We start from the raw sequence: 24494 nt of genomic DNA, 5'->3' as shown, positions 1-24494 counted from the left end.
ATAAGGAATGCGAGCACATCCAGACAGAGCCATGACTCAAACAGCACTGAGAAGCTACAAGCTCAAATTCTGTGTTGGTAGAGCTCTTCAATTCTCTTTACTTCCCCTTCCAGGTGCAAAAGCTTTCATTCAGAGGGTGCGACCTTAGCATAGTCCCATAGTAATATATCATGAGCTAAGGGTGTGGATCTCTCTATAAGTCCATGCAGGGAAAGAAAAAGAAGAGTCCCCCCAAGTCCCCTGCACAGGCTACCTGGCTAGCACAATGCCAGGGGGAGGGGGTATAGGAGGGAAATAGCAGCCTCTTCAGGACAGCTAGTGCCCCTCCTGTGCATGTGAGCAGGCAAGGGTGAGGAGTGGGTGGAGCCCCCATCCCTGCCACACCCACTATCTGCCAGCCAACACAGTGGTGCTGGTACAGATGGGGAAGTCATATGCATCAGATGTAGGGCTTCCAATAAGTACGTTTTGAAGTGCCGTGCTTCATCAGGGCCTTAGGGTTGCAGTATTCAGACATTGCCTGGTAATGTTTATTTGATTGAAACACAACTGTTTTCCTGGGAGGTGAAACAATAACATGCGGGCGGGGGGCATTTCTATGGGTTTTAGATTTTATAAAAGTTTGTTTTATTCCATTTTTGGGAGGGGGGATCAAATATCAGCTGGCAGTGGCCTTTTTATACAATCCATCCCTTTGTCTAGGCCCTGCGTGTGCATGTTTTGCACAGAAATGACTAACCTGTACTACTTTGTCCTTTATTTAAAATTTTAATATTTGGCCCCGAGGTGTGGGGGAGAAGAGAGGGAAATGGAGAAGACCAGTGGGAGCTGCAGTAAATACGATAAAAAAAGAAGATACTTTAGGGAAATCTGATATTCAATCATTAATGGCAACTTGGAAAATATTTAAAGGACTAGAGGGTTTTTATTTCACCTTTGCCAGAAGAAGAAAGTGATTCACAAAGAAGAAAAAAACCCACATATTAATAGATTTTAAAGCCATTATGAACCTCTGACCTCCTGCATAACACAGTCCATAAAATTTCACTCAGCCACTGCTGCATCAAACCCCCAAATCTGTAGTTGAACTGGTGTAGTGTTCCTCAACTGGTCTGTCACATCCCACAAGGAGAGGGCATAAAAAACAACTGGGGATGCATCACGTGATGTTGGAAGTTTTATTACAATCTAAAACAAAGGCAGTCTCACTCCGCGCACACCTCTGGCACACATAAATCAATTATCAATGCTCAGCCAGTATACACTTACTATAAAAGTAAGAGTAAAAATGTAACAGGGGAGTTGTGAAATGTTTTGAGTTCAAATGAAGGGTAGCCAAAGTGGAGAGGCTGAGAAACAATGAATTAGTGTGTTTTCTAGAAGGATATCCAGTCTCTCTTTCCAGGGATGGACTGCTCTGCTGTCCCCCGCTGAGCAGCGGGGGACAGCAGAGCAGCACACAGCAGGAGTTTGCCTGGGAGTTCGCCTGGAGTGAGCCCAGTGAGGCTTACATCTTGCCAACTTCTCTGAGGAAGCTCATAGTAAGAAGGTGATATGGAAGGGAGGGGTTCAGCTGTTGTGACCTGCACTGGATGTGCCATGTTTGTCTTTCTTCCACAGGACAGAAGCGACTTTGTGTGTACAAAGTGCAAGCTGGTCTCCATACTGGAAGAGAAGATTGAAGGTCTGGAGCAACAGATAACGACCCTGCGTTGCATACGAGAAACGGAGGATTTTCTGGACAAAAGTCAGGATATGCTTCTACGGGCACAAAGCTCTAAAGATTTAGAGCAGGTTGCACAGCGGAGCCAAGAGGCCAGTGAAGAAGCTTGGCAACATGTGACCTCCAGAAGAAGGAGAAGAAGAAGAAGGGGGAATGTCCGGGTTCCAGCAATGCGGACACAGGTTACTAACCGCTTTCATGTTCTCTCCACAGGTACCATTGTGGAGAGTGGACCAGATGATATGTCTGGGGGGAGAAAGCAGAAGGAGACTCCGCTGATTGGAAGGCATGAGATGCGCTGTCCTGAGATGGGGGGTTCCACGACCACCACTCCCAAGAGAAGGAGGCGGGTGGTGGTGGTCGGGGACTCTCTACTCCGGGGGACTGAGTCATCTATCTGCCGCCCTGACCGGGAAAACCGAGAAGTCTGCTGCTTGCCGGGGGCTAAGATTCACGATGTGACGGAGAGACTGCCGAGACTCATCAAGCCCTCGGATCGCTACCCCTTCCTGCTTCTCCATGCGGGCACCAATGATACTGCCAAGAATGACCTTGAGCGGATCACTGCAGACTACGTGGCTCTGGGAAGAAGGATAAAGGAGTTTGAGGCGCAAGTGGTGTTCTCGTCCATCCTCCCAGTGGAAGGAAAAGGCCTGGGTAAGGACCGTCGAATAGTGGAAGTCAATGAATGGCTACGCAGGTGGTGTCGGAGAGAAGGCTTTGGATTCTTTGACCATGGGATGGTGTTCCATGAAGGAGGAGTGCTGGGCAGAGACGGGCTCCACCTTACGAAGAGAGGGAAGAGCATCTTTGCGAGCAGGCTGGCTAACCTAGTGAGGAGGGCTTTAAACTAGGTTCACCGGGGGAAGGAGACCAAAGCCCTGAGGTAAGTGGGAAAGCGGGATACCAGGAGGAAGCAAAGGCAGGAATGTCTGTGCGGGGAGGGCTCCTGCCTCATACTGAGAATGAGGGGCGATCAGCAGGTTATCTCAAGTGCTTATATATGAATGCACAAAGCCTTGGAAACAAGCAGGGAGAACTGGAGGTCCTGGTGATGTCAAGGAATTATGACGTGATTGGAATAACAGAGACTTGGTGGGATAACTCACATGGCTGGAGTACTGTCATGGATGGTTATAAACTGTTCAGGAAGGACAGGCAGGGCAGAAAAGGTGGGGGAGTAGCACTGTATGTAAGGGAGCAGTATGACTGCTCAGAGCTCCGGTACGAAACTGCAGAAAAACCTGAGTGTCTCTGGATTAAGTTTAGAAGTGTGAGCAACAGGAGTGATGTAGTGGTGGGAGTCTGCTATAGACCACCGGACCAGGGGGGATGAGGTGGATGAGGCTTTCTTCCGGCAGCTCGCGGAAGCTACTAGATCGCATGCCCTGGTTCACATGGGTGACTTTAATTTTCCTGATATCTGCTGGGAGAGCAATACAGCGGTGCATAGACAATCCAGGAAGTTTTTGGAAAGCGTAGGGGACAATTTCCTGGTGCAAGTGCTAGAGGAGCCAACTAGGGGGGGAACTTTTCTTGACCTGCTGCTCACAAACCGGGAAGAATTAGTAGGGGAAGCAAAAGTGGACGGGAATCTGGGAGGCAGTGACCATGAGTTGGTTGAGTTCAGGATCCTGACACAGGGAAGAAAGGTAAGCAGCAGGATACGGACCCTGGACTTCAGGAAAGCAGACTTCGACTCCCTCAGGGAACGGATGGGTAGGATCCCCTGGGGGACTAACATGAAGGGGAAAGGAGTCCAGGAGAGCTGGATGTATTTCAAGGAATCCCTGTTGAGGTTACAGGGACAAACCATCCCGATGTGTCGAAAGAATAGTAAATATGGCAGGCGACCAGCTTGGTTTAACGGTGAAATCCTAGAGGATCTTAAGCATAAAAAAGAAGCTTACAAGAAGTGGAAGGTTGGACATATGACCAGGGAAGAATATAAAAATATTGCTCGGGCATGTAGGAATAAAATTAGGAGGGCCAAATCACAGCTGGAGCTGCAGCTAGCGAGAGATGTTAAGAGTAACAAGAAGGGTTTCTTCAGGTATGTTGGCAACAAGAAGAAAGCCAAGGAAAGTGTGGGCCCCTTAATGAATGAGGGAGGCAACCTAGTGACAGAGGATGTGGAAAAAGCTAATGTACTCAATGCTTTTTTTGCCCCTGTCTTCATGAACAAGGTCAGCTCCCAGACTGCTGCGCTGGGCATCACAACATGGGGAATAGATGGCCAGCCCTCTGTGGAGAAAGAGGTGGTTAGGGACTATTTAGAAAAGCTGGACGTGCACAAGTCCATGGGGCCGGACGAGTTGCATCCGAGAGTGCTAAAGGAACTGGCGGCTGTGATTGCAGAGCCATTGGCCATTATTTTTGAAAACTCGTGGCGAACGGGGGAAGTCCCGGATGACTGCAAAAAGGCTAATGTAGTGCCAATCTTTAAAAAAGGGAAGGAGGAGGATCCTGGGAACTACAGGCCAGTGAGCCTCACTTCAGTCCCCGGAAAAATCATGGAGCAGGTCCTCAAAGAATCAATCCTGAAGCACTTACATGAGAGGAAAGTGATCAGGAACAGTCAGCATGGATTCACCAAGGGAAGGTCATGCCTGACTAATCTAATTGCCTTCTATGATGAGATTACTGGTTCTGTGGATGAAGGGAAAGCAGTGGATGTATTGTATCTTGACTTTAGCAAAGCTTTTGACACAGTCTCCCACAGTATTCTTGTCAGCAAGTTAAAGAAGTATGGGCTGGATTAATGCACTATAAGGTGGGTAGAAAGTTGGCTAGATTGTTGGGCTCAACGGGTAGTGATCAATGGCTCCATGTCTAGTTGGCAGCCGGTGTCAAGTGGAGTGCCCCAGGGGTCGGCCCTGGGGCCAGTTTTGTTCAATATCTTCATAAATGATCTGGAGGATGGTGTGGATTGCACTCTCAGCAAATTTGCGGATGATACTAAACTGGGAGGAGTGGTAGATACACTGGAGGGCAGGGATAGGATACAGAGGGACCTAGACAAATTGGAGGATTGGGACAAAAGAAATCTGATGAGGTTCAATAAGGATAAGTGCAGGGTCCTGCACTTAGGACGGAAGAACCCAATGCACAGCTACAGACTAGGGACCGAATGGCTAGGCAGCAGTTCTGCGGAAAAGGACCTAGGGGTGACAGTGGACGAGAAGCTGGATATGAGTCAGCAGTGTGCCCTTGTTGCCAAGAAGGCCAATGGCATTTTGGGATGTATAAGTAGGGGCATAGCGAGCAGATCGAGGGACGTGATCGTCCCCCTCTATTCGACATTGGTGAGGCCTCATCTGGAGTACTGTGTCAGTTTTGGGCCCCACACTACAAGAAGGATGTGGATAAATTGGAGAGAGTCCAGCGAAGGGCAACAAAAATGATTAGGGGTCTGGAACACATGACTTATGAGGAGAGGCTGAGGGAACTGGGATTGTTTAGTCTGCGGAACAGAAGAATGAGGGGGGATTTGATAGCTGCTTTCAACTTCCTGAGAGGTAGTTCCAGAGAGGATGGTTCTAGACTATTCTCAGTGATGGAAGAGGACAGGACAAGGAGTAATGGTCTCAAGTTGCAGTAGGGGAGGTTTAGGTTGGATATTAGGAAAAACTTTTTCACAAGGAGGGTGGTGAAACACTGGAATGCGTTGCCTAGGGAGGTGGTGGAATCTCCTTCCTTAGAAGTTTTTAAGGTCAGGCTTGACAAAGCCCTGGCTGGGATGATTTAATTGGGGATGGGTCCTGCTTTTGAGCAGGGGGTTGGACTAGATGACCTCCTGAGGTCCCTTCCAACCCTGATATTCTATGATTCTATGAATTCACCACATCCATTAGTGAATTTCAACCTGCTAAGCGTACCTTAGACAATTCTGAAATATACAGTGGTCACACCTGGCAAAGGAGACAAAGTATTTACTGAAAAGTCTCATTGGTCTGCTGATCTGTTTTTATTCTATGCTGTCTATTGCAGACAGTGCACCTGACTATAAGCAAGTGGCTGTTTGTAACACTGGTCCCTCTGTCCTCTAGTTTGTCATAATCAATTTGTTTGTGTTAATATTCCAAGGGTCAAAATACTTTAAATAACACAACTTCCCATTTGCACGAGGGGGTGGCTTTGTTTCTGGCCCCTTATGCCTCTTTCCAATTGGAAAGTCATTAGTGATTACTGTTCACACACCTTTGGAGCTATAACCCCAGGAGTAATACTCTGAAAGCCCTTTCTAGGAGGTTTGGCACGCATTCAGAAGGCCATGGCTCATTTCCCAACTCCATTACCCATGTTGGATACCTCGTCTGCTGTAACTGCAAAATTGCCACATTTCAGCCCACCAGATGGGACGTAGCCATTCTGCACAGCATTTGCCCACTAATAGCTGGACTGTCGTCTCCTATTAAGGGATCTAATTGAAACCACCAGATTTGCAGAAGTAATCAGCACCCAGCAGTTCCCCTGTTCTCATTTATGCTGAGTGCCCCCACTCCAGTTTAAAGGACTCTGTAAAGTGTTCAAAGGCTCTCAGGTCATCCATACAACTAAATCACTTTGGAAATAGGATTTAGGAACCTACAAGCTTACATCCCACTGACTTTCAATGAGACTTAAGAGCCTAAAGGCCAGATCCTCAAAGATATTTGGACACCTACCTTTGAGGATCTGGGGCAAAGACATTTTTGTAAATGGGAGTTAGAATCCTAAGCCACTAAGGTGGATTTGAAAATGTTACACTCAGTACCTCATAGGACTGGGCCTTTCAATCTGCATCTGTGGAAGTTAAATGGTGGGAGCTCTCATTTCTTTAAAACTTTATTCTGATGGATGGGTGGGTGTGTGTGTGTGTGTGTGTGTGGGAGGGGGGAGGGTGAGATTGGAGCATACCATTCACTCCGAGCATTCCTTAGATGCTCAGTTTAGAGAGCCAACCATCTGCCATTTTTGAATTATCTATGTGGGAAAACACAATTACCTGTGAGAAAAAAAATTCTTTTTTCCAGTAATTGCTAACTAAAAATGCCACCTTGGATTCTCAGAAAGAAAAATTTGTTAGTCTCTAAGGTGCCACAAGTACTCCTTTTCTTTCTGAGAATCCAGACTAACATGGCTGCTACTCTGAATCTTGGATTCTGTTCCAATTCCCTCCCCACAACCCAAACTCCTCCCCAAAATAGGTCATTTTGGATCACTACCAAGATTAGAGCATTGCAGCTTAACGGGGAAATGTTGCATAGAATCATGGCTGTGTAAGAACAGGGGAAGTGATTCTGCAAACTTTACTATATTAGCAGTCAACATTTAACCATAGTTTTGCTACCAATTATCTGCTAGAACAGCTACTGGGAAATTCTGCTTCTTTTATTATGAATTTCAGGATAACCCACTGAGATATTCCTCACTGTGGTTTGTACATGCCGGGTGTACTCATTCCAGCAAATGACTATTTTGCCCTCACTAGCTAATACATAACATAAAAGGCAGCCTGCATGGGGTTGCTTTCAGCAGCTGCTGCTCCCCACCATGCCTGAGCAGCTGTTACGGCATGTTCTCAGTTTCCCCTCCGTTAGCTAAATCACCATTTAGCCCTATGGCTGGAAGTTCCTCACTATCCCTCCAGCTGGGTCATTAGTAGTCTCTCCCCTCTCAGACCAGCAAAGAATCTGGTCAGGAGGCCAATAACTCTAGGAAAGGGTCAACAGACAAGAGCCTCTTGGGGTTCAGACCCCTTTGCTCCACAGGCTTTACTAACCCCTCAGCTTGGGCTGGTAGGGGAACCCAGACCTACCCACCCTCTGGGCTGCAATCCAGAGGGTCTGCGTGAAGCTCCTGCCTATAATACTTAGTCCTGCCTTGAGTGCATGGGACTGGACTAGATGACCTCTCGAGGTCCCTTCCAGATCTAGGATTCTATGAAGCAGTTGGAACCAGTTTCTCTCAATCCCTCACTGCTTCCTACCACATCTCTCCCGTAGGCTGTTTCCCAGACTCATGCACGGTGATCCTCTTCTCTTGGAGGTCCAATTACCAAGGGGGCTTCCCACCAGCCGGTTGCTAGTTGCTCAGTCTCTCTAGCTGCTACCCCTCCCTGCTAATGCAGCCTTTTTATCTCACCAGCTGTTGAATGGCCACCAATCAGCCCCAACTGAGGAGGCAGCATGTGTCTCTGTTAAGTCTTTAGCAGCTGGGACAGCATGGGGTGCATACACCACATGACACAGCCCTAAACATAGAGAATCCTAAAATGGTTCTTATAAAAGGATTCTGGTTTTTGGTAAATAAGAGCTGACAAAGTGTCATGCAAAGAAAAAAATCCCACTTTGCTGATATATTTAATTGGTCCAGGATTTAATTCTTTTCACAGCGGCTAGGTGCAGCCTGTGCTGGAAACAAAGCACCTAAGGCCTGCAAAACCGAACAGGAGCTGTACCCAGCTCTTGCTTTAGAGAAACTCATTACCTGTCCAATAATTGAACTACTGTGTCTCAGCCCCAGATTAGTGCTCAAAGCTATTTTAATGCAATCAATTTCTGATTCCAAAGGCACTCTTTGCCCATCTGTTGTACACTGACCCTTCTACATTCATGAGTCCTTGGCTGAGAGCTCCAACAATACAGAACTTTCTCACCATGTAGGAAAAACATACAGAAGGGCAGAAGATGGCTGGTAGTTACAGAGATTCTGAAATAACATGGACCAGATTGTAATTTTCCAGCCATAACAAGTAAAGAAAAAAAACCCAAAGAAGTCATAGACAAGGAAACATTCCATTTTCATGCTGCACATTTTTAGACTGAAGAGTGCTATAACATTTATTTTTAAATAGCTCCATGCCTTGCCTAGACAGCCTGCAGTCGACACGCTTGGAGATCAAGTTAGAGCTGTATATTCTAATCCATAGAAGTGGAGAGAGGTCAAGATTTGCAAAGTGACTAGTGATTCTGGGGGTCTCTTTGAGGCATCTTAAATGGATTGGATTCTCAGAACACACCTGAACATGCTGAAAATCGGCTCCTTTATGGTGCTCCAAGCGCTCAAACCCTGTGGCACTCAGAACCGTAAGCTGCTTTCGAAAATCTTGGCCTCACAGTTCCAGTCTCAGAAACACAGGTTGGCACCTGTGGTAGACATGACCATACTTAATATGCTCCACTTCAATGAAGAACAGAAAAGATGCAATGCTTCTAAATGCTCATGTGTAAATCCAAAGCTAAATAAATAATGTTCTGCAGACAAAGGTTCTGGCGAAACGCCTTCTTTGCCTCTCTCTGCTCAGCGTCACACTGAAGAAGGCACTTCGTTAAAACATTTGCTTCCAGAACGCCTGTGCAGCTGAACAGCTGTGTGAAGCCCCATACAGCCATTTCATGGGCTCATTTTTCAGAGCAGAACTGCACTTGGCAATGTTCAAAGTTACTTCCCTGTAAATCATCCAATGAAGTCGCAGCGTTTGTCAAACAATGCAAAAGTCGAGAGATCGTCAGTGAACCGGCAATAAACTATATGCACAGCTCACTTTACATGAATTCCCCTGGGTCACATCGGTTACAGAGGGGAGCACTTGGATTTTTTTTAAGCAGGCATTTCTACCAAAGAGGCTGCAACCCTGTCTCGTACTGAGCAATACCTCACTCCAGAAGTACATCCCATTGAATTGTCAGGGAGTAAAGCGCCACTCTGCATAAAAATGGGTAGTAGAATAATGAGAGCTTTGCCTGAATGAAGATTTCAAGACTGGACATTTAGGGCAGGTCTATGCTATGGGGTTAAGTCAACCTAAGTTACGCAACTCCAGCTACGTTAGTCACGGAGCTGGAGTCGACATACCTTACGGTGACTTATTGCAGTGCCTACACCACACTAGGTCGACGGGAGAAACTCTCCTGTCGACTTACCTTATGCTTCTCATTGCGGTGGAGTACCAGAGTCGATGGGAGAGCGATCAGTGGTCAATTTAGTGGGTCTTCACTAGACCCGCTAAATCAACCCCTGGTGGATCAATCACCATGTGTCGATCCCCCAGTAACCAGAGACAAGGCCTAAGGAAGCACAACCTGCACAGATGTCCCCATTCAGCAGAATACAGGCACCTACCTTACCAAAGCACCTCTTGAGGTTCTCTTTCACGCACTGAATTTTCAAACTACTTAACCACAGAAGCAATTCAAGCCCAGATCCTCAAAGGTATTTAGGCTCCTAACTTGCATTGAAATCAGCAGAATTTAGGAGCCTAAATACCTTGGAGAATCAGAGACTCAGTTATTTGCGTGAACAGGTCCATTGGAGGCCTATGAACAGGTGCCAGTTGTTGGGGGGTTTCCATCATGGGACATATCAAATCCTTTAATCGTCTTCACTTAAGGGATTCAACCAGCTAATGGGGAGGGCCTGGAGTGTGAGAATGATCTTGTCTGGGCTAGATGTTGATGTCATATGCATTTGAGTGCCCAGATGAAATGCTGAGGCTCACAATAATGGCATTGTAGCAAATTCCTTGGAAATTACTAAAGCGGTCCTTTTAATCCCTTAAAATAACTTCACGATAAATTGGGCGGCACTTCAATTAGCTTCTGAGCATGCAACATGCCACCCAAAGATATAATTATCACCCAGGGTTATTTTTCAGCACTGCACCTGGCAAAACAAGTGCAATTACCCTCCCTTTTCAACAACCCACTGCACACCTGTGACAGCTCCGCAAGGCAACCTCTCCCAAAGTCTCTCTGCACCTCAGAAACACTTCATCCAGAGATAATTAGGAATACGGGTCCTGTGTTTCAAAGATACCTCAGCTATTAACATTACCGGTCCCTGAAATCCTTCCCAGGGAAATTTTTATTTCAAAGGAAAAGAGTTAGGAGACTAATTCACACTGATTTTTAATGAGTTCGGTGCCTAACCATTTCAGGCCACTTTGAATAACCCACCCCAAATTCCTTTGCTCACCTGAGTAGTACACTGGCTTTGATGGCTCTATTCATGTGAGTAGAGGCCGCAGAATTGGGTCTTGAGTGGCACAGTGCAGGGCGCAAGCCCAAATGATGTAACAGAGCTGTGCAGAACTAGACTGATTTGCGGTTTCATTATAAAGCCACAACTCGCTCTGCACCCTTCGAGCAAACCTGGACTTATTTTGGGATTCCTGTGGAAACCTACAACATTGTCGAGTTTCAATCTGGTTTTGACTACATCTTCTTTTCGAAGTAGGGATCCTGCAAACAATAAAGAATGGGATTGTGTGAAGAGACTATGTCTTAATGCACAGGAGGGCAAAGGTATGAATTTGCACAGGCAACCTTACCTTTGACATGTCCAGAATTTGGATTGCTTTGCCATGCAACCTTAATATTCTTTTAACACATATTCATGTCAGAACTAATCATGGAGTTTTCTGTAGTCAAATGAGCAGGAAACCTGATTTAACTTACAATGTAGGTAAGTAAATCAATTTTCAAGAGGTAATTCTATTTTCAGAATAGTCTTTTTCACCCTGAATCTCAAATGACCTTCTCTTCTGAGCCCGAATACATTGATACATCTCCACTTCACTGAAAAGCTTTGTCATAACATACAATATAAACCCTAATGTTTTCAGAGCCTCAGACAATTTCTGCTTTTAAAGAGAAAGACCAGCAAAAGGGTATATACTGTCACAGAATATAAGGTTATTTAAATATGCTATAAAGGATTCTGAACCTCCCAGTGGCACTTAAATTTTATACCTTTTTCTCCTTGGCTTCTATACAGAAACTTTAGAAATGTCAATAATTTACAGTGTATGCCGCATGATTTTATATTGCATTGCCTTCTATTTCTGCAATTTACAGTACTTACATAATAATGTAACACAGAGTTACAAAGTTGATGTGGAATTATTTTCATAATGCCAAGTACTGGATAATTAATTATGTTGTGGTTTTGCATACATCTAATCTATCACACATGCAAATGTCATTTTAATAGTTCAGCCATTTCTGAAAAATTTACAGCTAAAATAGAGAAAAATGTCTCTTCCCAAAATCTTATTGAAGCAGCGTATTATGCAATAAATTAAGTCTGATTTGTCTGATTTACAGATATCTCTGTAATTAGGAAACAGACTTTGTCACCCTTCTATTCAATTTATTATTATTAGGAGTAGTATTTTTGTACTGTAGCACTATATTTCTATTGAATTCATAGATTCTAAGGCCAGAATGGAGAATTCTGATCCTCTCCTGCAAAAATATAGGCCTAGATTTCACCTAGCAGTTCCTTTTCAATGACTTGTGGTGGAACTAGAGCATATCCTTTACAAGGCCATCCCATCTTGGTTTAAAAGTTCCAAGGGATGGAGAATTTGTCACATGGAACAACAAACCAGTTTAACAGTTACTACATTCCCTAAAGGTGCTGTCATTCTTATGTATCCCAAAGGTATTGAAATCCAGTGTTTCATATTATCCAGCATGGTAGTGACTAAAATACTTTACTATATGGTGGCTTAGTGCCCTTTGTGAAATGAGGAAGTAGCCTCAATCCAGTTCCTAGTGGTACAGTTATCCAGAACATAAACCCCATCACATGTTCCTATGTTCTAAGATGTCTCGCTTGGGCCTGATTCTCCTTTCACTTACCCCACTTCTGCACGGCCGTACCTGCGCTGATTTCAGTGGAGCTACTCCAAGTGTTCACAGGTGTATGTTAGAGGTGAATCAGCCACCAGACTCTGCCACTTTTCAACTACTTAATTACCTGAGCCATTCAAAATCACCCCCAAATACTTGGCATTTATGAATATGGACACAACCTCTTTTTAAACAATGTATCTAATTTTCATGACATTGCACATATGCATAATACAGATCTTGCTCAGAATCTGAAAATGCCCTTTAAGATCTACGTAAGGAGCCATTTGCCTTGCAATACTGTACTTGTTCTGGGCTGGGATAAAAGGCTGTAAAAAGTAGGAGCATGTCTCATTCAGAATTTTAAAAATGCAACAAAATTCTGAACTGGGCCGACAAGCCAAAATTGCTCTGTTTAGAATATATAGGTTAGCACACAGGAAGGGGAAAGGTTCTGTTTTCTGGATCTAATTGCCACTTGCTCAGGGGAATAATCAGCTTTCAAGAAGAAAGAGACAAGGTGGGTGAGGTAATATCGTTTATTGGACCAATCTCTGTTGGTGGAAAAGACAAGTTTTTGAGCTCTGTGTAGCTCCAAAGTTTGTCTCTTCCACCAATAAAAGACCGTGTCCCTCTCCTAGCCTAGGACCAACACGGATACAAGAGCCTTGCAAACAACTTTCAAAAAGACAAGCAAAGTCAACCAGCTAGATGGCAAATGAGTGTTAAATCACTGGCCTTTATCCTGATGACCTAGACTGAAATCTAGTTAAGGTCATAAGGGAAATATGTATGGATCAGATTCTCATTTACACGAAGGACCTTTTCTACCACTCTGGTGGTCTAAAGAGGCCTTAGACTGCCAGCAATTTGGGGCAGGGGCTGTCTTTTTGTTCTGTGTTTATATAGCACCTAAGACAACGGGGTCCCAGTCCAGAATTGTCAGTGCTTCTAGGAACTACCACAATACAAATTAAATCATATCAATAAATAAATAATCAAAAATAAAGTGGGCATAAATTACATTTACACACACTCTTAGGCGCCTTTACACTCCCAGTGAGTGTAAAAAGCCCACAGTATAAATGAGACTCAGGCCCTCATGTGTCTTAATCAATTAATTCATCAATAGATATTTGCCTGGGTCACAAAACTCACAGGAACAGATCTGCTCACAGGAGGACCACGAATAGAAGAGTGGGGATGCTGCAGGCCACAGTGGCATCAGCAGAGCTGGCGGGGAGGAAGCCTGCATAGTGTCTTCTGAATAGAGTGCTGTGCGCTTGTCAAAACCTGCCCCTTATTGAGGTGCGTCAGGGGGAGCGAAGCACTTTTGAAAATGTGGCTCCAGAAGCAGGCACTGAGCTCTAGGACATCCAGCCTTATTCTTCTCATTCTTGCTCAAAGCACTCAGCCTTGCCCTAACTCCATTCCCACGAAGTCAATGGGAGCTTGGTGGTTTGTTTTGATGGCAGTGGAGTTGGGCCAAAGCGGAGGGCTTTTGAAGTTCCCACCTGCACATTTTAATAGAAGGAAGGCCCGTAGTTCAGATCTTCATCTCTGCCCACTCCTCTTCTTCCTATCATCTCTCTCTCCATGCTTCACGTCCTCTTCTTTGGGGGCCTTACCTCCTTCCTCCTCCTCCTCTTCCTGGCCCCCTTCCAACTCACTCATTATGATCTATGAGCTAAACGTTATTTCTGGGGTTTGATTGTGCCACCTTCACTACTACTGGTGAGCGCTTACTTTTTAATGTCCGGTAAATGGTTTGACACCTTTCAGGAGCTATTTCAGTAAATGCAATCCTAATTATTAATAGTAACAGATACACAAATTCAACATGTTTTTCCCCTTCCTGTGTGCTAACCTAGATATTAATTCTAAACTGAAGGAAAAGTTAAGTGTCCCTCCAAGCAAGAGTCTTTCCCAGGAGTACACAAGACCTCAATGCAATCCAAGGACGTCCCGTTTATTACGCGGCGGGGGAAGGGAGAAGGAGATGTGTTTAGCATGAAGAAGGAGATACGCTGGCTTGTAGCAAAGCTCTGAAACAGTCTGTGACAGTCTCACTTAAAATGTAAAAAGAGCAAGTGTAGGAGGAACATAAAAATAATTGAAGCATGTACACGGCATGAACACCTTATTTCCCCATCCCCCACCCCCACCCCATTAGGTGGTGAGTCCGTGGAACTTTCCATAGTCCAGCCTGAATATTTGCCTATTCATGCATCCTGATTAAATCTACAATTGTGGTTACTGCCGACAGAAAAAAAAAGGGGGAGAAACTTGCCATTAATTACCCACGTCTCATGCTCAGCAGGTGTTCAAAAGTCTCAATTTAAGTCTCAATTCACTGACATTTATTCCCACTCCCTAGATGCTTCTGCTACTGCTCTTTGGGGATTCTGGGAGGATTTTTTTTCATTCCTCTCCCTTGGCTTTCATATCAGCTGCCAGTGCATTTTAAAACTGCTAACAGCAGCAGTGGGCTGTGTGTCACTGGTGTGAGTCTGAGCTTGTTGATTTCCATATGTTGGGCAACACCAGTCAGTAGCCAGTAGTATGAATGGCAGCCCTGTCAATCTGCACTCCGTCAGTCAGAGCCAGGCTGTGAGAAGAAAGTCAGTTATCTTCCCCCCCATTTCTCCCCCAGAATAGAAGAGAAACTGATGTTCATATTAACGTCTTGCAGAATTGTAACGCTGTTAACCCAATGTAACTGCACACTGCATTTCCCTTGGCCTGGGCAGTACTGAGATGATCTCCACCGCAGCTGACCGGCATGCACAGATGTTACTGCGGAAGCAATCCTACGAGGTGTACATATGCACACATACGCTGTGGTCTCCCTACACCCACACACCAGGGTCAGCACCATGTTTTTGCTCATATCCTTCTGATTGAGCTGAATTGTTATAGTTTATTTCATCATTGGCATTCCCATTAACCAGGCATCTTCCACACTTACATTGTCCGTCGACTTGCCCCAATTGATGCAGTCAGCTGTCGTGGCCTCGGAACTAGTTCCTACAGCGGCAGGGAAACTGCGGCATTCTGGGTCTCCAGCTCTTCCTTATACAGAATATCCCCTCACATGGAGGGTCCAATCTAACTCCCTTTAAGGTGAATGGAAAGACTCCCTTTCATCTCCATGGAAGCTGGACTGGTGAAACCATATGCATTAGTTGATGTTTACGTTGTAAATTTGCATGGATTTGCTGGGATAAGATGCATTTTACACTTTCCGGTGTCAGAGACATTCTGAAACATCTCTTGTCTTGTACACTTTTATAGTCCCAAAGTGATGACTGGTCTCCAGTTTCATGGACTGTTGCATGGGTGGTCATGCCTATTAGTGAGAGCAGAGGTGGCCTGGAACAATGATAAGGGTCAGAGCCACAATCAGAGAGCATGAATCAGAGCCAAAGGTCAGAGTCAGAGTTAGGGACCAGGGGTCAGAGCTAGGAGTCAAGAACTGAACAGGGCTGGAGCAAGGCTGGGAACAAGGCAGGCACAGGAATGATCACAGCTGCAGGTGTAAGCATTGAGCTGCTGCTGGGCATAAACACAGGTCTGACACCTCTGAGCCAGTTTCATGGTTTGGTCAATCAGGATGTTCAGCTACAGGGCAGTTTCCTGGTCACAGGCTCAGTTAAAGGCCCGGATTCCTGACACCCAGACTGAACCTCGTTCCCAACATGCTACTAGAAGTGTCAGACTGCAATGCACAGGGCTCCCAGCATTGTTCTTACAGAGCAACACAACCTTGCTTCCAGACTCTATAGACCATAAAGCGATTTCCTTGGAAATGGAGATTCACAATTTGTCAGACACTCTGACTGTGAATCTGCATGCTCCCGCTCGCCAGCCCATCCACAGTTAGAGGGACACACTTCTCATCCACCTGGCCATAACTGGGACCAAAGGAAAATTTGTGACCCAGGATTCTGCTAATCTGCCTCTTAGTTGGCAATTAATGATTAATTGCAGCTTTGATTTGTAGTGGAATTCCACAGCAGTAATTATTCCTGTTTGAACACAAAACAATTATCACCTCTTTCTCTCTCCTTCTTCTCCCCTCAATTAAGTGAATCAGAAGACAGCATCTTTTACGAATGGCTAATAATAACCTCTCATTCCTTGTTGCCAGTGCAGCTGAAAGCGATCAGGATGCTGACGGAGGTAACGTCAAATCAGTGGTGGCATAGAGAACTGCAGAAGGACAGAAGTGTCACAATTTGGCAGGTCGTTTGGAAGTCATGTAGCGATTAGCAGGAGAACTAACTCTGCCATGCATTTCTTCTGTGAGTCTCTTAACAAATGCTAATCAGAAACGGTCATTTATCCCATCATCCCCACTCTGACAATCATCAAGTGCATGGGACGTATTTAATGTTGCTTCTGCATTTCTTGGGCTGACAGGTCTCCAAGACTCAGGACTGATTTAGGCTGTAGATGTGGGTATGATGCTTGGTACCTTTTTAATGCTTTTTTAATAAAAGGATTTGTTTTAAAGATGTTTTCCCCTCAAACATAAACCTATCACCAGCTGTTACTATGATTAACTAACCCCCAATGCTCAGGGCTGATCTTGTGTCTAGTCTGGTTTAGAAGGGATGGGTTGGTTTGATATCTGCTATTGATAGCAAGGATGGGAGGATGTAGTAGCTGCTGGCAAGGTTAATCATTGGCCACCAGTGCTGATGACAAGTTCAGTGGGGTGAAAGAGGACACCTAGGGTAGAAGAAAAGCTAGAAACAAGAGGAAAAAAGGGATGCATCACATAAAGCAGCCTTTTTGGATATTTAAATGCTTCTCATTGGAAATAATTACTAGCTGCGAATATACTGCATTGGAGAGGGTGGGGTTTTTTTTTCCTGTATAGTTGCACTTTCTTTCACAGTTTCATCCCAGAAGGCATGGATATATTTCCAGAACTATTCCCTTTGGGAAGATGCTTAACAACAACTCTCAAGCAAGTGTTTATACAGAGCTAGCATTTTGTGCGTGGTTCGTGGTCAGAGTTGAACTGGAGACAGACTTTTTTTAAAAAAATGTATTATTTTGAATACTGGCCTTATCCTGGAGGGAGCATGGAAAAAATAAATACTGGTGGCTGTTCTAAGCCTGGCAGCTCCCCACACATCCAAGACATACAGCTACAATTGAATAATGCACACCTTGCTAATTGATTAAAAAGCCAGGCCCTGTGGGTGCCACTTGCTTTCCTGAGTACCACTGAAAATCTACAGCACTGTGTACAGGCAAAGAAGGAACATTCCATTTGGTTATAGAAGTACACATCCTCCATGGTCAACCAGCCCTAGTGACTCTATGGATCTGGCCTAGAGGGATTAGCTGAAGGGGGCTTGGATGCCTCATGGTTGGATAAGAGCATGGTTGATTATGCACTCCAAAGGAGAAGATATTCTTTGGGGTACAGAGACTTCCCAAGATGGATCTGATCAGATTCAGCAAAACCCTTCAGTACATTATTAAGTCCCGTGACAGCCAACAAATTGCTCAGCTGAATAGCAATGGAATTAAAGATACACTAAACTCTGTCTCATGTAACCTCCATCTCCACCGTACCTGAGCACCACAAAACAGTGTTGTTATCCCCATTGTACAGATGGGAAAATGAAGCACAGAGCAACTCATCCAAGGTCAGTGAGGAAATCTGTGGCAGAACAAGGAGTTGAACCAAGATCTGCTGAGTCGGAGGAAAGTACCCTAACCTCTGGACCACCCTGCCTCTCTGTTAGCTGGTACTGGAAGGGAAAGCAAAGCCTGCAATGAAAAAGGTAAAGAAACTAATCTGGAAATAACACATTAGCATGAGACAAACAGATGGTATGTGCAGTGCGACTTTACCATTGCAATTGCAGCCTAAGTCACAACAAAGCGGGTGACGCATGTGATGCACAAATGTTTAGCCAGTTTTAAAGGTCAGAGCAGTTTCCATTGAATAACGTTGAGCTGAGTTGTATATTTTTAAAATTTCCATCTGATGCGTTGATGACTTTTACAAATGTCAAATAGCCCCACTCAGTCTCTGGCAGGTATAATTTTTAAGCATAAGAGAGAAGCTGTGTTATTAAATTTCAGCACTCTACTCTTTTCTACTGTCTCGTCTTTCCTTACCGTGTACATCTGTCACCCCTTTGCATGTACAGGATGCCCTCTCTGTGGCTAAGTGCATGGTGAGGCGAAAGGAGAGGAAGGCAGAATACGCCTGCGCCAAAAACGTTTTGCAATGATGAAAATTGTCATGCTGCTCCCTGACTGAGAAACAGTGTAGTCTAGTGGGTAGAACACTGGCCTGCGAATCAGGAGAGTTTTGGTATGTCTACATAGCAAAAAACAGAAACCAAAAAACCCCCACTGTGGTTAAGAGTCTCAGAGCTTGGGTCTAAAAATAGCAACATAGACATTCCCGCTCAGGCTAGAGCTCAGGCTCTGAAAACCGGAGGGTCGCAGAGCTCAGGCTCCAGCCCGAGCAGGAATGTCTACATTACTATTTTAGCCCAGTAGCATAAGCCCAAGTCAGTTGATCCAGGTTCTGAGACTCGCTGTTGCAGGGTTTGTTTGGGTTTTTTTTGCAGTGTAGTGTTTCCTTAGGTTCTAGCCCTGGTTTAGCCATCGATCTATTGTGTGACATTGTCATAGTCACTTCACTTCTTTGGTATGTCTACACTGCACACTAATCCCAGGCTCTGACACAGGTTTGAGCCCAAGTCCCCCTTCTGTCCACACACAAATCAGTCTGACTCAGGTCAGAAAGCACTCAGGACCCAGATCCTTGGACCCTCCCAGTAGGGCAGGTCAGAGCCCAAGTCCCACTGTGATGCGGATCCAAGCCCTGTCATTTTGCAGTGTGGATGCAGCTCAAGCTGCAGACCCGAGTCAGAAGTGCAGTATGGATGTGTTAGCACAGCTGTGAGAGGCAGGTCCAGCAATGGTGAATCCAGGTTTACAGTGTAGTGTGGACGCTGAAGTGCCCTCAACAAGCCAGGGGCACGGGAACAATTCGTACAGTGGGGATGCTGAGAGCCACTGTACCAAACTGTAAACCCTGTATACAATGGAAACCACTTCAAGCCAGGGGGTGCAGCAGCACCCCCAGTACCCCTAGTTCTAGCACCTATGCCACAAGCCCAGGTCTAACAGACACAATGCATTGCAGACATACCCGTTTCGTCTCCTCATATCCTTTGTCTTGTCTCTTCAGACTGTAAGAACCTTGGGGTACGGGCTGTCTTCTATGTGCCCAGCAAGACAGGGGGCTGCCAAGTGCGATCATCCATGGAAATCTGTCAGGAGAAGCCCAAACAGAAAAAACATCCACTTCCCTGGGAATCATCATTGGCGATCCCTTGATTGCAGGATGATCTCTAGCACAGATTTACATATGGGTCCTGAGATGACTCAGAAGTCCGATGCTGGAACCACAGATCTGCCCACAGTAGGTACAGACATTTCCTGGCAGGCCAGCTGCCTGCTGGGAGAAAGTTCTTTCTTTTTCCTTCCTGCTTTCTCTTTTCAGCTTTGAGGACAAGGCACTTCTCCTCGAAGCGGGCCACTGACTGATGGAGGATGTGGCGCCATTGAGGTCGGCTGATGGCTTGCTCCTCCCAACTTGTGGTGTCCATATCAGTTTTCTTGCGATACACTTTCAGTGTGTCTTTGTAGCATTTTCTCTGATCACCATGGGATCTCTGACTACGGTGAGCTGAGAATACGGCCACCTGCTCCCACTGAACCCACTCAACCAACAGCAAAACCACTCCTCTTCCTGCAGAGCTATCAGACAGAACGATTCGCCTCTCCCTTGCCGAATGGAAAAAGAGGGGAAAGCAACAAAGAATTTACACACTTCAGTGACCCTGGGCTCATCTGGACAATGCTTTATGCAATCACTGAAAAATCCTATTTTAATTAAATGTTTTTATTGTACCTACTGCTCTGCACTAAACGAGGCTGCTTTAACACTGACAATTCAAACCATAACTCTGTGTGTGTGCGTGTGTGTGTGTGTAAAAACAATTTACGTTAGCTGAGGATTGGCACCTTTGTTTAAATACCCGATATTGGCATGAACTTCCCAAGTTCCAAAAAATTAACAGCTTCTGGTGGGTCATCCACATTCTTCCTTTTTACCCATTTTAGTTTCAAACTTTAGCAACTTCGCCAATTACAAAACCCGTTAAGGCAAGAATTATAATATAATACAACCCTAAATACAGGAGGCAAGATCCACAGCTGGGGTAAGCTAACATAGCTCTATTGAAGTCAATGAAACTTTAATTTAGGGTTAAGGCCCTGAATTAGCCATTCATCTCTATTCAGAAGAGCAAGGGTGGCCAACCCCTGAGCCTGAGAAGGAGCCAGAATTTACCAATGTTCATTGCCAAAGAGCCAAAGTAATACGTCAGCAGTCTCTCATCAGCTCCCCGACCGCTCCCAGCGCCTCCTGCCCACTGGCAGCCCTGCTGATCAGCACCTCCCCTTCCCTCCCCGTGCCTCCTGCCCACCACCGTCAGCTGTTTCTCACTGTACAGGAGGCTCTGGAATGGAAGGGGGACGAGCAAGGGTGCAGCAGGCTCAGGGGAGGGGGCAGGAAGGGGTGGGAGCCTTGGGGTAAGAGGTGGAGTGGGGGCAGGGCCTGGGGTTGAGCAATGGAAAGTTGGCGCCTGTAGCTCGAGCCCCGGAGTCAGCACCTATGCAAGGAGCCGCATATTAACTTCTGAAGAGCCGCTTGTGACTCCGGAGCCCCAGGTTGGCCACCCCTGCAGAAGAGCAATTCGACACTTGCTTAACCTTAAGCAAAGTGATTAAATCCATTGGGCCTGATTCTCATTTACACTAAGGTCACTTTATCCTGTCCTGGCAGCATAAAGTAACCTTAGAAGTATGATGAAATTATATTTACACCTACATTTTAAGGCCCCTTTACATTGCAAAAGTCCTAGAAAGTGGCCTTAGTGGAAAAGAGAATCAGGCTGTTGACTTCAAGGGGACTTAAGCATGTGCTTCGAGTTAAGCATATGCCTAATTACTTTACAGAACAGAGACTGACTTAAGCAAATGCTTCAATGCTTTGCTGATTGGGGCTTGAATTAGATTTCTTTCGAGGTGTAGTTTGCCTTATTCTCTTTGGGATGATATGCAAATCTAAATTACATTGAGATCTTTCATTATGGATAAAAAAAAAGAGATATATGTGTCATTCAGACCCTGAGCCAGATTTTCAGCAGGTGCAAATTGGTGTAGTTCCATTTAATTAAATAGCACACATTTTTGGGAAGGGTCCAAAACGCATTACTGTTAGTGACTCTGTATTTCTAGTGCCTATTATGTCTTGCTTCATGGACTTACTGGAAACAAGAGAAATAGGTTTTGGTCGGATTTTTTTTCCCCTTCTAATTATTTTCTGAGCTCTAAGAAGTGTTTCATGTTGTGTTTAGTCGTGATAATCTCCTCTTCTAGCATGGCAGAAATTGTGTTAGGTACTCCACGTGCTAACATTCTAGTGACGCACAGCCCCAAAGTCAGTGTGAAGTCCACTCTTCCACTCAAGTCTAGCTTTTAAACTGTCTGCTTTGTAATTACTGTTGACACTTTGCAAACTAGTACCCCAACTGCCATGACTTCCTACACTCTGACAGCAGTCATGTTTTAAACGAAAGATCACTTAGCTCTGACATGTTCTTTATTTGATGCTGGGAATATTTTTTGAAGCATCTCCTGAAATTATTTACAATAATTAAGATGACATCAACTGCACTGGGTCCTAGGAAACAGATGCTTGGGTATTTTACATGTTGGATCATATTCCCTGGGGTGAAATACCCTAGTATCAGCACTGGAAAGACATTCCAAAAAGTATCCAGTATGCAAATGCTGAAGTATATCTTCTTCTTGCTACATCTTCTTCTTTTTATTATTTGTATTACCATAGCACCTACAAGCCTTAGTCATGGACTAGGGCTCCACTGTGCTTGGTGATGTACAAACACAGAACAAAAAAAGACAGTTCCTTCCCCAAAGAGCTCACAATGTAAATATATATGTCATTTAGACGAGAGAACAGATGGCTACAGACAGACCAGCAGGGGGACTACAAAGATGTCAGATGTCTGGCATTCAATGCATGCTCCTAAAAGCTCAGCTGTGTTGGTCTGGCTAGCTCGTTCATCTGGCCGACTCAAGAATACCAAGGCCATATCTTATAGTCAGCTAAAGAAAGACTCCCAGTCTCATGGTGCCCAGTACAAATGATCCAAAGACACACCGAAGTCAAACTTGAAAGCACGTCACATTGGCCCCAGCACCTGGGAAGCAACATACCGGGACTGAGAAAGGTGATGGTAGATGTGACTCATCATCGTTAATCACTTGGAAGGAAAGTGCATTAACACCTTATGTGAAAAGCATGAACAGCACAAAGCAAAGATACAACAGCCTGCAATGGATATGGACAATCTTGTCCGTCCCATATGTAACCACGTTTACAGTTCTCGCTTTGGTCTGACCTCACATATATGTTCATCTACAGTGCTTGCTGAATCCCCCTATGCTGGTATCGATGAGAGACTCCATTACACGGAATCAATGAGATGATATTGGTCAGAATGCATCTGACACACATTTCCTGTAATCATTAATGTGATTGATTCCACATATTGTTGTTGTCGCCCTGCCGGTCTCAGGCTATTCGAGACAAGGTGGGTGAGGTAATAACTTTTATTGGACCAACTTCTGTTGGTGAGAGAGATGAACTTTCAAGATTACATGGAGTTCTTCTTCTGGACTTGTCTCTGTAATGTTTATATGGGTCATCTGAAAGGTTCTGAGTCAGGCCAGTGTTTAAGCATAGCTTTAGTTCTTCCTTATTCAAGACAGTGCTTAGGCCTTGTCTCCACACAATCTTGTCCTAGCTGTTAAACTGATTTAGTTAAATTTGTGCAAATCCCCCCATGTGCAGACACATCGGTTTTAAAATGTCTTCTGTTGCTATAAATTACACTGGTGAAGAATCAGCTAAGCTAAATCAAGCTAAACCATTTAAAAAGAGATTAAAGAGCATTGACACAGGGGATTATATCAGTTTAAACTCAATGGGTTTAAAAACTGAATTAGTTAAACCAGTGCATGTCTATGTGAACACGAAGCCTAAGGTAAAGCACACGCCTGAGTGTTTTCCTGAATAATGATGCTTTACAAAACTGGGGCCAACGTGTAGTGTAGGGATGTCATTTAGATGGTACCATCAAACCCAAGAATGCCCATCAATTTCTACCTCAGTGCCCATCAGGCTCTGGGTCCTTTGTGCACAAAATGAATACTAGCCTATTCATTCAGGCTCTGAGACCCACTGCCATATATATTCAAGGAGAATAGGTCCATCAATGGCCATTAGACAAGATGGTCAGGGATGCAACCCCATGCTCTGGGTGTCCCTAAGCCTCTGACTGCCAGAAGCTGGGCTTGGACAACAGGGGATGGATCACTTGATCAATTGCCCTGTTCTGTTCACTCTCTCTGAAGTATCCGCACTGGAAGGCAAGATACTGGGCTAGATGGACCACTGGTCTGACCCCATATGGCCATTCTTATGTATCTACTGTCTTTCTTTCTTTGCATTTGGTTTTCTGAAAATGTATTGCCCCTTCTGATAAAAAAACATAACTCTCAGATATTTATTGGAGCATAATAATTCAAAGTCTTTTTACAGATTTTAAATTTTAAGTATTCAAGTATCTTCTGCAAAGTACTCATGCATGCACACACAAGCACCCCCCCCCAATGGCTGGAGTTAGTAGAGTCTTCTATAGTTAAGACTGAACTCCAATTTCTGTTCTTAACCTCTCTTTTCAATTACTTATAGCTATTCTTTGGGGTTGAGATTTTCCATGACTGCTCTCAATCTCCACTCGAAGGAGACTTCTTTTCTTTTGAATGTTTGAGCAAAACTAGCTTAGTTAGAAAAGAAACTGTTTTTCCATATGCTTTGACCAGAAGTCTTTTACTCTGATTAAAAAAAAAAAAAAAAAGCTAAAATTAGAAACTTCAAACTCAGCTTCTTTTGTAGATCTCATTGAGATTTAACTATCAAACCAAATTTTAAGCTAATTGGTCCAGAATTTGAA

General features: G+C 44.7%; 1 protein-coding gene across 2 annotated transcripts in view; it reads right to left on the bottom strand.

The window, feature by feature from the left end:
* SLC24A3 (solute carrier family 24 member 3) overlaps positions 1 to 24494 on the bottom strand; it is a 329374-nt gene that overhangs the window by 235851 nt on the left and 69029 nt on the right. The window lies entirely within an intron of this gene.

The sequence above is a fragment of the Lepidochelys kempii genome, chromosome 3, assembly GCF_965140285.1.
Source record: "Lepidochelys kempii isolate rLepKem1 chromosome 3, rLepKem1.hap1, whole genome shotgun sequence".
Classification (NCBI taxonomy): Eukaryota; Metazoa; Chordata; order Testudines; family Cheloniidae; genus Lepidochelys; species Lepidochelys kempii.
Note: the sequence above shows the minus strand (reverse complement) of the source record. Positions and strands in the feature narration are given on the sequence as shown.